Source organism: Phycodurus eques, chromosome 10, assembly GCF_024500275.1.
Source record: "Phycodurus eques isolate BA_2022a chromosome 10, UOR_Pequ_1.1, whole genome shotgun sequence".
Classification (NCBI taxonomy): domain Eukaryota; kingdom Metazoa; phylum Chordata; class Actinopteri; order Syngnathiformes; family Syngnathidae; genus Phycodurus; species Phycodurus eques.
The window spans coordinates 6,099,881-6,112,705 of NC_084534.1; the positions used below are offsets into that span (position 1 = coordinate 6,099,881).

General features: G+C 46.0%; 1 protein-coding gene across 3 annotated transcripts in view; it reads left to right on the forward strand.

Moving 5' to 3' along the window:
• The first annotated feature begins 613 nt into the window (after positions 1–613).
• Positions 614–12,825, forward strand: part of frmd4ba (FERM domain containing 4Ba) — a 56,086-nt gene continuing 43,874 nt past the window's right edge. For 2 of the 3 annotated variants that reach the window (XM_061687559.1, XM_061687562.1), the window contains exon 1: positions 614–842. The gene's annotated coding sequence lies outside the window, so the exon portion shown is untranslated. Of the gene's footprint in view, positions 843–4,696; positions 4,728–12,825 lie in introns of all 3 variants that reach the window. The other variant, XM_061687561.1, reaches the window with a different exon arrangement.

The following is a 12,825-nucleotide window of genomic DNA, read 5'->3' on the forward strand; positions in this document are numbered from 1 at the left end:
TTTTTGCACAGTTGATGCAGCCAAGGGACCGTCTTTTACTGTAGGTGTTGCGCCCCACACTTCCAAGTGCTTTACAATCAAAGCGGACCGTTTTATCCCTCCCATGTCCTTGCTCCTGCAGTTTCAGTGGATTAGTCGGCTTTCCCATTGTTCCGGCAACATTGAAACCTCAGAGTGGGGCACTCCTTTCCTTCCCTTTCCCTTACGGTGCAGTCTTCGCAAACTCAGCAGTATGTTTAAAACATGGACTTCAATTATTTCTTTATCCTATTTAAATTGGATGAAAAGTCCCCCCCCCCCCCAAAAAAAAAAATTTTAAATAAAAGAAACACTAGTAGCCTATGATACAGCCCGGCATGATTATATTACAGTAAACGCAATTCTTTTATCCAGTGGCAGACAGACAAGACAGACACGACACTGTCGATTGATTGATTGATCGCACAATTATAAATGTTTTCTCAATTTAATAACTGAATATCAGAAACAAATACTTGATGTTGTTATCATGTATAAGCAGCTGTTTGAATTGATCGTCGTCCCGCAGCAGTGAGCGCTCCTCCATTGGTCAACAAAGTCGAGGAGGAGGAAGAGGAGGCGGGCAGTGCGAAAGGATGATGGGACCGGCCGGCTGTCTGGAGTGAGCGTTCGTCGTTTACGTCAAGCCGGTGTCTTTTCCGGGCTCTACCAGTGCGATCTGTGATGAACTCCACTCATTTGCTCCATCTAACAACACTGTGTGCGCTGAGTTCGGTTGGGATCGGCGCCGGTCGGTCGGCTGGCATCTCGTGAGCACCAACAATAACAAGTGGGAGTGATCCGAGCACAACAAAACACACAAGGTGAGAAACGTTTACTCCTGGTCATAATGTTATCGAGCATTCCCACACTTTTGCCTTTGAGTTTAGTCGTTAGTGTGCCAGGAGCTGGCACACAAATTTGAAAAAAAACAAAAAAAACTTTTATTGCCACTATTCTAACTGCATGCTTTGCGTCAGGTGCCGATTGAAAACAAAATGTGCTTTTTCTTTATGACTCTGTGTGTGTATCGTGGATTGTGTGAAGTGTTTTACTGCAAACTGGGAGTTGTTGACGTGTCAACGTCAGTGCTTTGCACACTGACAGCAGCCTGAGCACCCTTGATAGGATGTGACAAAACCATAAGCAGTCAGAAAAGGGGTTAAGTCGAGAGGAGAATTTCGTTTTTCTTTTTAAACCGACATCCAGGCTTTTCAGACTCCTCGTGTCAGCTTGCTCTGCTTTGTGTGAATATCCTGTTTCCCTGGACAAAACAAACAATGGGCAGGCGGGAATGTGATATCCTGTATAGGTCTCATGTCACTTGCAATCACAAAACTATAGTGTGGTGCAGAGATGTTTACGAAGTTGTGTGACAACATCTCAACTCATAATACAACACGGTGTCCCCACCGCTTTTCTTTTGTCGCGACAAGGAGGCTTCTCAAGAGGACAACCAGTGGACGAGGAGGTGTGAGGAACAAAGACTCAGCCAGGCCCCGTTTGTGTCGACTGTATTCATTTTGTTCCTCTTGAGAGCAACATGTGCGACACTTGCACACAGACTGGGATTGTGTCAGCTTGAGTCTGGGATGTTCCGCTGATTTGAATGCGGTCAGCGCTTCCAATTCAATAAAGCTATTAACCCCCAGAATATTCCAGCGCTGCTGCGAGGCCCGGCACTGATACAGTATTTACCAATCGGGGGCCCATTAACAACCTTATTAGCCATGCTGTGCAGCCAGTGTTGCGCAAGCTACAAGCTAGTCTTCATTAAATGTAGCGTACCTACACTGAAGCCATATATGCACCAGAGAAATGCACCTGTCGCTAGCTAAGCTGCAAAAGAAATGACAAAGGTAGCTAAACCACATCAAAGCTACGTCAGTTGGGTGGTTTTATTTCATGTTACAGTAATATTAGGGTATAAACGAGCGCTTAATTCTAAAATATGTGGGTGCGTCTTTTATCAGTGTTTTGGACTCGTGCGGTGATACCACTGTGTTATTATTATCATAACTGAACAGTGTGTACTAAACAAATCTTGTATTATAGTCGCAGTTGTGGTTATCATTTGCTGTTAAATAGAGTTATTTGAAGTGATGAAATATCAAAGTAATTATTTCAAAAGACCACAACAATTTGGCTGTGAACCTGGACAAATAATGTTTCAGGGTAACCTAACCCAACCTTATCTTCTCCTTTTTCCTATCCTCTTCCTGTCTAAAGTCTCCTCACAAAACCTGACACACGTGTACAGTTTTGTTTTCTTTTGCTGCAAAAACATGTTACTAGCTTGTGCTATGTTAGCTGTTGGTGCTTGCTGAGTTGTGAAGACTAGCTCAGCTGCCGATTGCAGTGTTAACATCGACTGAATGTCTGCCCTTAAATTTGTGCTTGACTTCCTTGATGTTGATATGACCTTTTGTTTAGGGTTGCACATTAAAACACCGGAACATGAGTGTTATATGAGGACTTGATAAGTAGCATGAATTTGTTAAGATGGGGCTCCCCTAAACCCCCTTCTCTGCAACCAGTTGCACGCTTTTCATAATCCATACCACACCACACAATTTACGGGCACCTTCTAAAGCGGGTATCAGAAGGAGGCTAGCTATACAATGTAACATCAAACGGAAGAGATGCATTCAAGGTGTCGACTTGCCTCGGGCTTCTGTGATCGCAAAAAGTAGCTTTGCTAACTGAAAAGCTGTTTGATGTTGAAAACCGCTACACTACGACCAAGCTACTGAGCAATATAGTTAAACTTGTAATGCCACTACTTGCTACTGCCCGACGCTGTCTGATAGGGTAAACAAGGGTACAGTATGTATCGTGAATATAGACAATTTGATAGAAAATGTGTTTCCAATTACGTTGATCACATTATGTGCAACAAAAGGAAATGGATGGATGGATGGAAGTCAGCAGTTTCCTTTTTCTTCCCACACATTTTGATGACTATCAACTCAATGCACTCTTAAATGAGGGACCTTTGTCAGTTGGGTTATGTGATATTGTTGTGACACACATCCATACAATTCCATGCATCAGCAAGAAGACTGCTCTTGCCTGACTGGTTCTGACAGAAGATGTGTTTTACTTTTGGGTTCAATTTTGTTTTTCTGTTTTCCAGTTTACAGGAAACTATATTTTGATGACTAAGCTCTATTTACTACAGTGGTATCTCGACTTACGAGGTAATATGTATTACGCAATTAAGAGGCTAATTTTTTTTTTGGGGGGGGGGGGGGATCTCATCTTTTATTGAAAAGGTTTTGAGTTCAGCAGTGTGCAGACACTATAGCTCTTCCTCGTTTTACGTCTGCTTTGTCCTCTCAGACAGGACATCCTGATTTAAAACAAAGAGTCAGCCAAACACACACGTGATGACTCAATACCAACATTTACCCGTATATAAATAATACCCTACTCGGAGACAATTGAGATGATTTTATAATGGTAGTTTTGTCTAATAACTGATACTTGGCTTTTAATTTTAACATAGCAGTAAAAACCTTAGAGCAGAGATTCTAAAGGTGTGGTACGAGTACCACTAGTGGTATGGGGGCCATCTAGTGGCACGCAAATGAATAAGTGCTTTAGTACAGCTCAGTTGTATGAAATTTCTACGTGCGACACGTTTGCATTTAATCTTTGTGCTAGTACTAACGTTCAAACTGCTCATATTTTACAGTGGCTTACAATAGTATTCAATATACTTTACAATATTATGAAATATACTTTTTAGGAATAAAACCTCCTCCTTGTTTTGGGATGAACACTTAGGCCTACTATGCAATTGTATTTTAATTTTGGTCATGATGGTGGTGCTTGTAGAGCATAAGTTTTTATTTAGGTGGTACTTGGTGTAAAAAAAACAACAAAGAAAAACAAGAGAGAAACACTGACTTACAGAATTTGTTTAGTGTTTATTGTATTCCTAACTACCAAACTTTTATATCAGGCCTAAATGTGTCAGACAGTGCATTAAAATAATCCAATATATTGTTGTTTGTGGATGCACTCATCTCCTATTACAGAGCTTGAGCCATTTTATAAACTACAGCAGCATTTCAAAGGTTAAACACCTTAAAGGTCATTTGACGTGCGAACAAACACTTAAGGGAAAATATGCCTTTAATTTTGTGCTGTTTTTTTGACAGCAAACGCTCATAAAGCATTTAAGACACACACAGCACACCTCACGTAAACATTTCAGCCAACATCAAAGGATTAAGTCTGCATGTGTCTTTAATGTTTTCATTAGCTTGCTGCGAAACTTCCTGCCTTTGTGCCCATGTCCTGTTGATTGATAGGCCTCTCACCCATAAACAATTTTGAGCAGCTTTTTGTGAACAAACACCAAATTTGATTTGGTTATTTGGTGCCTGGTGTCGTGCATGTGTAACGTGAAGGAGCAATGAGTGAACACTGTTGCGTTAGCATCTTGTGATAGCTGCCAAATGCTTGTCGTTTGTGATTCAAAAGGTAGAGTTTCTATTGTGTAAGTGGTTGATTTAATTTTACAAGTTATTGTTTGATGTAGTGCATCATCGACGCAACCTTAATGACCCCTACACAATAGCCATTAAAGTTACGAGAGTGTTAAAGAGTGTTTCGTTTTTTTCAATCCATCCATCAATTTTCTTTACCGCTTGTCCTATTTGGGTTCCAGGTAACTGGAGCCTATTTCAGCTGACGGACAGGTAAGAGACAAGGTACACCCTGAACTATGGTTGCCAGTTAATCGCATGTGATATATCGACAACCAACCATTCACACTTACAATTGCACCTACAGACCATTTAGAGTTTTCAGTTTGCCTAATTTGCATGTTTTTGGTTTTTTGGGGAATGTGGGAAGAAGCTGGGGTACCAAGTGAAAACACACGCAACCTCGGGAAAGAACATGCAAACGCAAGGATGCTTATCAAAAGCAAAATAAAGGGATAATACATTCTTTGCTTAGCCCAAATCAAGTGATGAAGTCATTTCGGTATCTGACCACACAGTCAGTATGTACTAAATAGATGACATGCTGCTTAAAGCAAACTTAATTTTTAAAATAATTTTTAAAGGCCAACTCAAGGAAGTTCGACTTCACATTGTCTGTTATTGTATGAGTGTGAAGGAAGAAATGGACAATTTTGATTTGCCTGTATTAAGGGCACGACGTTGCCATTTTGTTTACTGTGACAATGTAGTCTTAATAAAAACTAACCCTGCCTCATTTTATATTAATTGCTCTTTTATACTGTATATATATTTGTTTAGTCTGTTTAATGTCCAAACTCAAGCTGTATACAATATAATTTGAAAAAATAACATGTTTTACTTGTAAACGCTGTACTGTATTAGGCAGTACATTGAAGTGATGTGAACTCTGCTCAGGAAAGTAAATATTTAATTATTTTCAAATATTCACAGTTCTTCAGTCTGAAACGCTAATAGATCCAATATGGAGGCAGCCTCGAACCCCGCATATTTGTGCAGCCTACACTACGCAGCACAAAGGCCGGTGTCTGTCTGAGTGTGTGTGCACTGTGTGCAGGTACTCCATGTGCCTTTGTCAGCTTGGGATGTACCTAACTACAGTGAGGCCAAGGAAATGAAAATACCAGGACAGAAAATAGTACTTGCCTTGGAGCTTTGGAAGCTACAGACAGGTGTACATCTCTGTTATGATGCTTCTCTTTATCCACTCGCCCACTCATGTATTCATCTGGCTCCACATGTACAGTGTCTGCATATCCATCCAGCCACTCCTGCATTGTGATTAATTTGATTCGCATTTCTCCTGGTTTTCCTCTTACAATGCTCATACACCCAGGCATGGCTGCAGAGGGGCTAATGTTGAGAGGATGCTTAATAGCTCGGTAGGTAATAACTAGAATGAAAGCCCCTCACCCCATCCCACAGGTACAAAGGGAAGGCAATGGGATGAGCTGCTATTATTAACTTCTTAGTTATGTATAAAAAAAAATAAAAAAACATATCCTCACTGCAGAAGTATTCCACTGCCTTAGGTCTAATAGTGATCAATACAGCTCAAAGTTTAAAGCCTCTAGTGAGTGTTTCTCACGTTATGTGGCAGAATAGATGGAGGCATTATGGAAAGACACCCTGGAGACGAGCAGGATGTTCTCAGTCTCGATTTCCCCCCCACCCCCTCCCCAGTCTGTTAAGTCCACAGTTATTTCCTGTCTACTGTTTTATTCCCCAATCTTTCTTTTTTTTCTCCTTTTTTTTCTTTTTTACTTTTGTCTGGTTAAAATCAATATTGTATTTTGTGCGTGGGTGTCATTTGGTTTGCTCTGTGGGTGGAACTTGTTTTTCTGCAAGTGCTAAAGAATCATCACTAATGGAGTGTCATGTGAGCCTCTCCATTTAGCGGGTTAATGCCGGAAGCCAACACCTGCAATGGTTAACACAATCACCCACACACATCCATATACTTTTCTTGCAGGGGTCAACACATGGTGCCCAGGGGCCCCAGTTTGTCATGGTCTGTGTTTTAGTTTAGATTGCTTAGTTTTGTCTCATGTTTTCCTGTGTCCCATGTTGTTCATGTCTTGTGTGCTCATTTAGTTATTGTGTCCACCTGTTCTGTCAACCTTTTACCTTGTGTCAACCAATCAGCTCCCAGACTGACTAGTGTCTTGTCCAGGTGTTCCTCGCTGTCTTGTCAATTTGTTTGTATTTAGTTCCCTGGTTTCGTTCAGTGCTGGGCGGTTCATTGTTGTATGTCGAAGGTGGTCTTGTCTCACGTCATGTTTGCCGGTCCTGTCTTGTTGTGGTGAGTTATTTTTCCCCTATTGTTCCTTTGTTACTTTTCATTTAGATTATTTTGTATATTCCTGCATTCCTGCCTTGTCTCCCTGCTTCCCTGCACTTGGGTCGTCCACATTTTGTTTTACCTTTTTAAAACCACGAAAACCTGACCTTGACACAGGTAGCCCCAAAGAGCCACGAGTAGTCCAAAGGCCTGTTGGCCAAATCGCTTACTAGTGATGATACATTGTGATTTGTTAGTAATATTGTCGAATTATTTTGAAAATGTAAACACTTGCAGAGATTCATAGAAACAGTGTTGCATATTGATGTGTGAAACCTGTTTCATACCTTGTTAAAGCATTGATCATTATTTTGAGCAACCATTAACATGATAATTGTCTTACTATAGATGACCTCGTTAATTATTGATGATTATAATAATGGAATTTATTTAGTAAATAGAAGTAAGGATAATTTGAGCAAATTTGCTATTTCAGAACTGTGTCTCAAACTGGTAGCCCTTTGCATTAATCTGTACCCAAGAAGTGGCTCAGGTTGGTGACCCCTGCTTAATAGTGTTGTGCAGACATGGTGGCAAACTGCTGGCTTTGTTGTTTTAATTATCTTTGATTGTTAATTTTAACACGATAAAACAATAGTTTGGAAGAAAGCTACAGGAGGTGTTGCAGCTTTATTGTGCATTTTTTCATGCAGTTGTTTATTTATTCCCTTTTAAAAATAACTTTTACCATTGTGTGTCCTCAAAGTATATATAACTAGATTGTACAGTCTTTTGGGTGGTTTTAAGGTACATTGCACTGCATATTTTAGAAGAACTGAGTATGTGCAAAATATAAGTGCATTAAGGGGAGATCACACTAAAGACTTGACACTGTAGCGTATTATAGTTCTCTTCAGGCTGTTGTTTTCTGATGGTATTCTAAGAATGAGGAATAATTGTTGATAGTAATTTTAGTACCTTGCGGCTTAACCCGAAAGAAATCATCTAGCTTCAGTCACTTTCACCGCTTCAATGGGAGGGGGAGAGAAGTCATTATCGCCTGTCGTGTGGACCGTAACGAAGCACCCTGCGGGTCTGACATGAAGGAAAGATGTTGGTGTTTCGTCACACAATAGGTTGGAGGAAACTGTCATAGGAAACCCTATATTACAATAGATAAGCTGTCTTTTCCCTTTGCTGCTTTGTTTTGAAATATACTACAGTACATATTGGCTATCCTGCAAAGAGACACTTCTACGTATTGTGCATGTTTTTTTTTTATGGCAGCAAACGCACCATATATTGTGTCTCTGGGTTGGTAACATTGATCGATGTGTGTCTGTTTAACAGCTACCTGAGAGACTACTAAATAAAGTCAGTCTTCGCTGAAGCTTGGCTCACTGTTAACTGGTACACAGTGTTACAAAGGTGTCAAACAGTCTTTTGTGGTAAGGAATGCTGCCTGTGACCAACGGTCTGACGTTCACCAGTAATGAACTGGTGAACGGTGGTGAATAAACCACTATAATGGTTCAGTTGTCTGTGAGCAATGCAACTAATGCTCCCAACTGCTCACCGATGGTGTGGGCCTGCTTGGTTTATTACTGGAACGGGTTGAATTCATGGGTCACATCCATCCATCCATTTTATACCGCTTATCCGGGTCGGGTCGCGGGGGCAGTAGCTTTAGCAGGGACGCCCAGACTTCCCTCTCCCCAGCCACTTCATCCAGCTCTTCCGGAGGGATCCCGAGGCGTTCCCGGGCCAGCCGAAGGACGTAGTCTCTCCAGCGTGTCCTGGGTCGTCCCCAGGGTCTCCTCCCGGTGGGACGTGCCCGGAACACCTCACCAGGGAGGCGTCCGGGAGGCATCCGAATCAGATGCCCCAGCCACCTCATCTGGCTCCTCTCAATGCGGAGGAGCAGCGGCTCTACTCTGAGATCCTCCCGGATGACCGAGCTTCTCACCCTATCTCTAAGGGAGAGCCCGGACACCCTGCGGAGGATCCGGCTTGTATCCGGGATCTCGTTCTTTCGGTCACGACCCACAGCTCATGACCATAGGTTAGGGTAGGAACGAAGATCGACCGGTAAATTGAGAGCTTCGCCTTTCGGCTTAGCTCCTTCTTTACCACAACGGACCGATACAAAGTCTGCATCACTGCAGACACTGCACCGATCCGTCTGTCGATCTCCCGTTCCATTCTTCCCTCACTCGTGAACAACACTCAAAGATACTTGAACTCCTCCACTTGGGGCAGGATCTCATCCCCGACCTGGAGAGGGCATGCCACCCTTTTCCGACTGAGGACCATGGTCTCCGATTTGGAGGTGCTGATTCTCATCCCAGCCGCTTCACACACTGCTGCGAACTGCTCCAGTGAGAGTTGGAGCTCACGGTTTGATGAAGCCAACAGAACCACATCATCAGCAAAAAGCAGATATGCAATACTGAGGCCACCAAACCGGACCCCCTCTACGCCTTGGCTGCGCCTAGAAATTCTGTCCATAAAAGTTATGAACAGAATCGGCGACAAAGGGCAGCCTTGGCGGAGTCCAACCCTCACCGGGAACGAGTCCGACTTACTGCCGGATATGCGGACCAAACTCTGACTCCGGTCGTACAGGGACCGAACAGCCCGTATCAGGGGGTTCGGTACCCCATACTCCTGAAGCACCCTCCACAGGACTCCCCGAGGGACACGGTCGAACGCCTTCTCCAAGTCCACAAAACACATGTAGACTGGTTGGGCGAACTCCCATGCACCCTCGAGGACCCTGCCGAGGGTGTAGAGCTGATCCACTGTTCCACGGCCAGGACGAAAACCACACTGCTCCTCCTGAATCTGAGATTCTACTTCCCGACGGACCCTCCTCTCCAGCACCCCTGAATAGACCTTACCAGGGAGGCTGAGCAGTGTGATGCCCCTGTAGTTGGAACACACCCTCCAGGTCCCCCTTCTTAAAAAGGGGGACCACCACCCCAGTCTGCCAATCCAGAGGCACTGTCCCCGATGTCCACGCGATGTTGCAGAGGCGTGTCAACCAGGACAGCCCCACAACATCCAGAGCCTTTAGGAACTCCGGGCGAATCTCATCCACCGCCGGGGCCCTGCCACCGAGGAGCTTTTTAACTACCTCGGTGACCTCAAACCCAGAGATAGGAGAGCCCGCCTCAGAGAACCCACACTCTGCTTCCTCATGGGAAGGCGTGTCGGTGGAATTGAGGTCTTCGAAGTATTCTCCCCACCGACTCACAACGTCCCGAGTCGAGGTCAGCAGCGCTCCATCCCCACTATACACAGTGTTGGTGGTGCACTGCTTTCCTCTCCTGAGACGTCGGATGGTGGACCAGAATTTCCTCGAAGCAGTCCGGAAGTCTTTCTCCATGGCCTCACCGAACTCCTCCCATACCCGAGTTTTTGCTTCAGCGACCACCAGAGCTGCATTCCGCTTGGCCAGCCGGTACCCATCAGCTGCCTCAGGAGTCCCACAGGCCAAAAAGGCCCAATAGGACTCCTCCTTCAGCTTGACGGCATCCCTGACCGTTGGTGTCCACCAACGGGTTCGGGGATTGCCGCCACGACAGGCACCGACCACCTTACGGCCACAGCTCCGGTCGGCCGCCTCAGCAATGGAGGCGTGGAACATGGTCCACTCGGACTCGATGTCCCCAGCCTCCCCCGGAACATGAGCAAAGTTCTGTCGGAGGTGGGAGTTGAAACTCCTTCCGACAGGGGATTCTGCCAGACGTTCCCAGCAGACCCTCACAATACGTTTGGGCCTGCCACGTCGGACCAGCATCTTCCCCCACCATCGGAGCCAACTCACCACCAGGTGGTGATCAGTTGACAGCTCCGCCCCTCTCTTCACCCGAGTGTTCAAGACGTGTGGCCGCAAGTCCGATGACACGACCACAAAGTCGATCATCGAACTGCGACCTAGGGTGTCCTGGTGCAAAGTGCACGTGTGGACACCCTTATGCTTAAACATGGTGTTCGTTATGTACAATCCATGACGAGCACAGAAGTCCAATAACAGAACACCGCTCGGGTTCTGATCGGGGGGGCCGTTCCTCCCAATCACGCCCTTCCAGGTCTCACTGTCATTGCCCACGTGAGCATTGAAGTCCCCCAACAGAACAATGGAATCCCCAGCGGGAGCGCTCTCCAGCACCCCCTCCAAGGACTCTAAAAAGGGTGGGTACTCTGAACTGCTGTTTGGTGCATAGGCACAAACAACAGTCAGGACCCGTCCCCCCACCCGAAGGCGGAGGGAGGCTACCCTCTCGTCCACCGGGGTGAACCCCAACGTACAGGCGCCGAGCCGGGGGGCAATAAGTATACCCACACCTGCTCGGCGCCTCTCACCGTGGGCAACTCCAGAGTGGAAGAGAGTCCAACCCTTCTCGAGAGGACTGGTACCAGAGCCCAAGCTGTGTGTGGAGGCGAGTCAGACTATATCTAGTCGGAACTTCTCGACCTCACACACCAGCTCGGGCTCCTTCCCTGCCAGAGAGGTGACATTCCACATCCCTAGAGCCAGCTTCTGTAGCCGGGGATCGGATCGCCAAGGTCGCCGCCTTCGGCCACCGCCCAGTTCACACTGCACCCGACCCCTATGGCCCCTCCCACAGGTGGTGAGCCCATGGGAAGGGGGACCCACGTTACCCTTTCGGGCTGTGCCCGGCCGGGACCCATGGGTGCAGGCCCGGCCACCAGGTGCTCTCCTTCGAGCCCCACCACCAGGCCTGGCTCCAGTGGGGGGCCCCGGTGACCCACGTCCGGGCAAGGGAAAACGAAGTCCATTGTTTGTCGTCATCATTAGGGGTCTTTGAGCCGTGCTTTGTCTGGTCCCTCACCTAGGACCTGTTTGTCATGGGTGACCCTGCCAGGGGCATAAAGCCCCAGACAACTTGGCTCCTAGGATCACTGGGACACACAAACCCCTCCACCACGACAAGGTGACTGCTCAAGGAGGGGTCACATTGCTCGTAATTCATGGGGGGGGGGGGGAAAAAAAAAAAAGTGCTCATGTCTAGGGTTCCCATCCTGGAAGCTGTCACTTTATCGTGGTGGAGGGGTTTGTGTGTCCCAATAATCTTAGGAGCGGGGTTGTCTGGGGCATTATGCCCCTGGCACGATCCCCCATGACAAACACGTCCTAGGTGAGGGACCAGACAAAGCACAGCGATCCGATCCCTGGCTGCAGAAGCTGGCTTTAGGGACGTGGAATCTCACCTCTCTGGCAGGGAAGGTATATAGTCTGACTCTCCTATATACACAGCTTGGGCTCTGGTACCAGTCCTCTCGAGAGGGGTTGGACTTTTTTTCCACTCTAGAGTTGCTCACGGTGAGAGGCGCCGAGTAGATGTGGGTATACTTATTGCCCCCCATGCTCGCTGACTACGTTGGGGTTCACCCCGGTGGACGAGAGGGTAACCATGCTCGCTGACTACGTTGGGGTTCACCCCGGTGGACGAGAGGTAAACTCTCCTTGTAAGAGAGGTAAACCCTTACTTCAGCTCACTGAAGGGTTCTGGTCTTCTCAAACGTCTTCCATTAAAGGATTATGGAGGCCACTGTGCTCTTGGGAACCTTAAAGATCAGAGGACAAAGATTTTAAAATTAGGATAGGCAAAGTCAATCGACCGGGGAATAAACATGCTCAGCTATGGGTGCCTAGCGAGCATTCCAAACTGTGCCGATCACTTCGAACCGGCATGTTTTGAGTAAGACAAAGCAGAAAGTGTTGGACACTGAAGTAGAGGCTGAAACCAACTACGGTGCCAACTATTTCTCCTACGGCCATCGGGACCTCAACAGCCAGCAAGAGAACTAAATGTCGTAGCCGCCACGATGCAGTGCTTTTGACATACTGTCACATGAAGCCAGTAGCCACTCTCTTTTTTTTTTTTTTTTTTTTTTTTTTTTTTTTTTTTTTTTTTTTGTTGTTGTACAGCTGCTACTTGGCTGCTCGTCGTTGTCACTGTCTGATCGGCTCAAACATGTAAGCTTTGACGATGCCGAGTT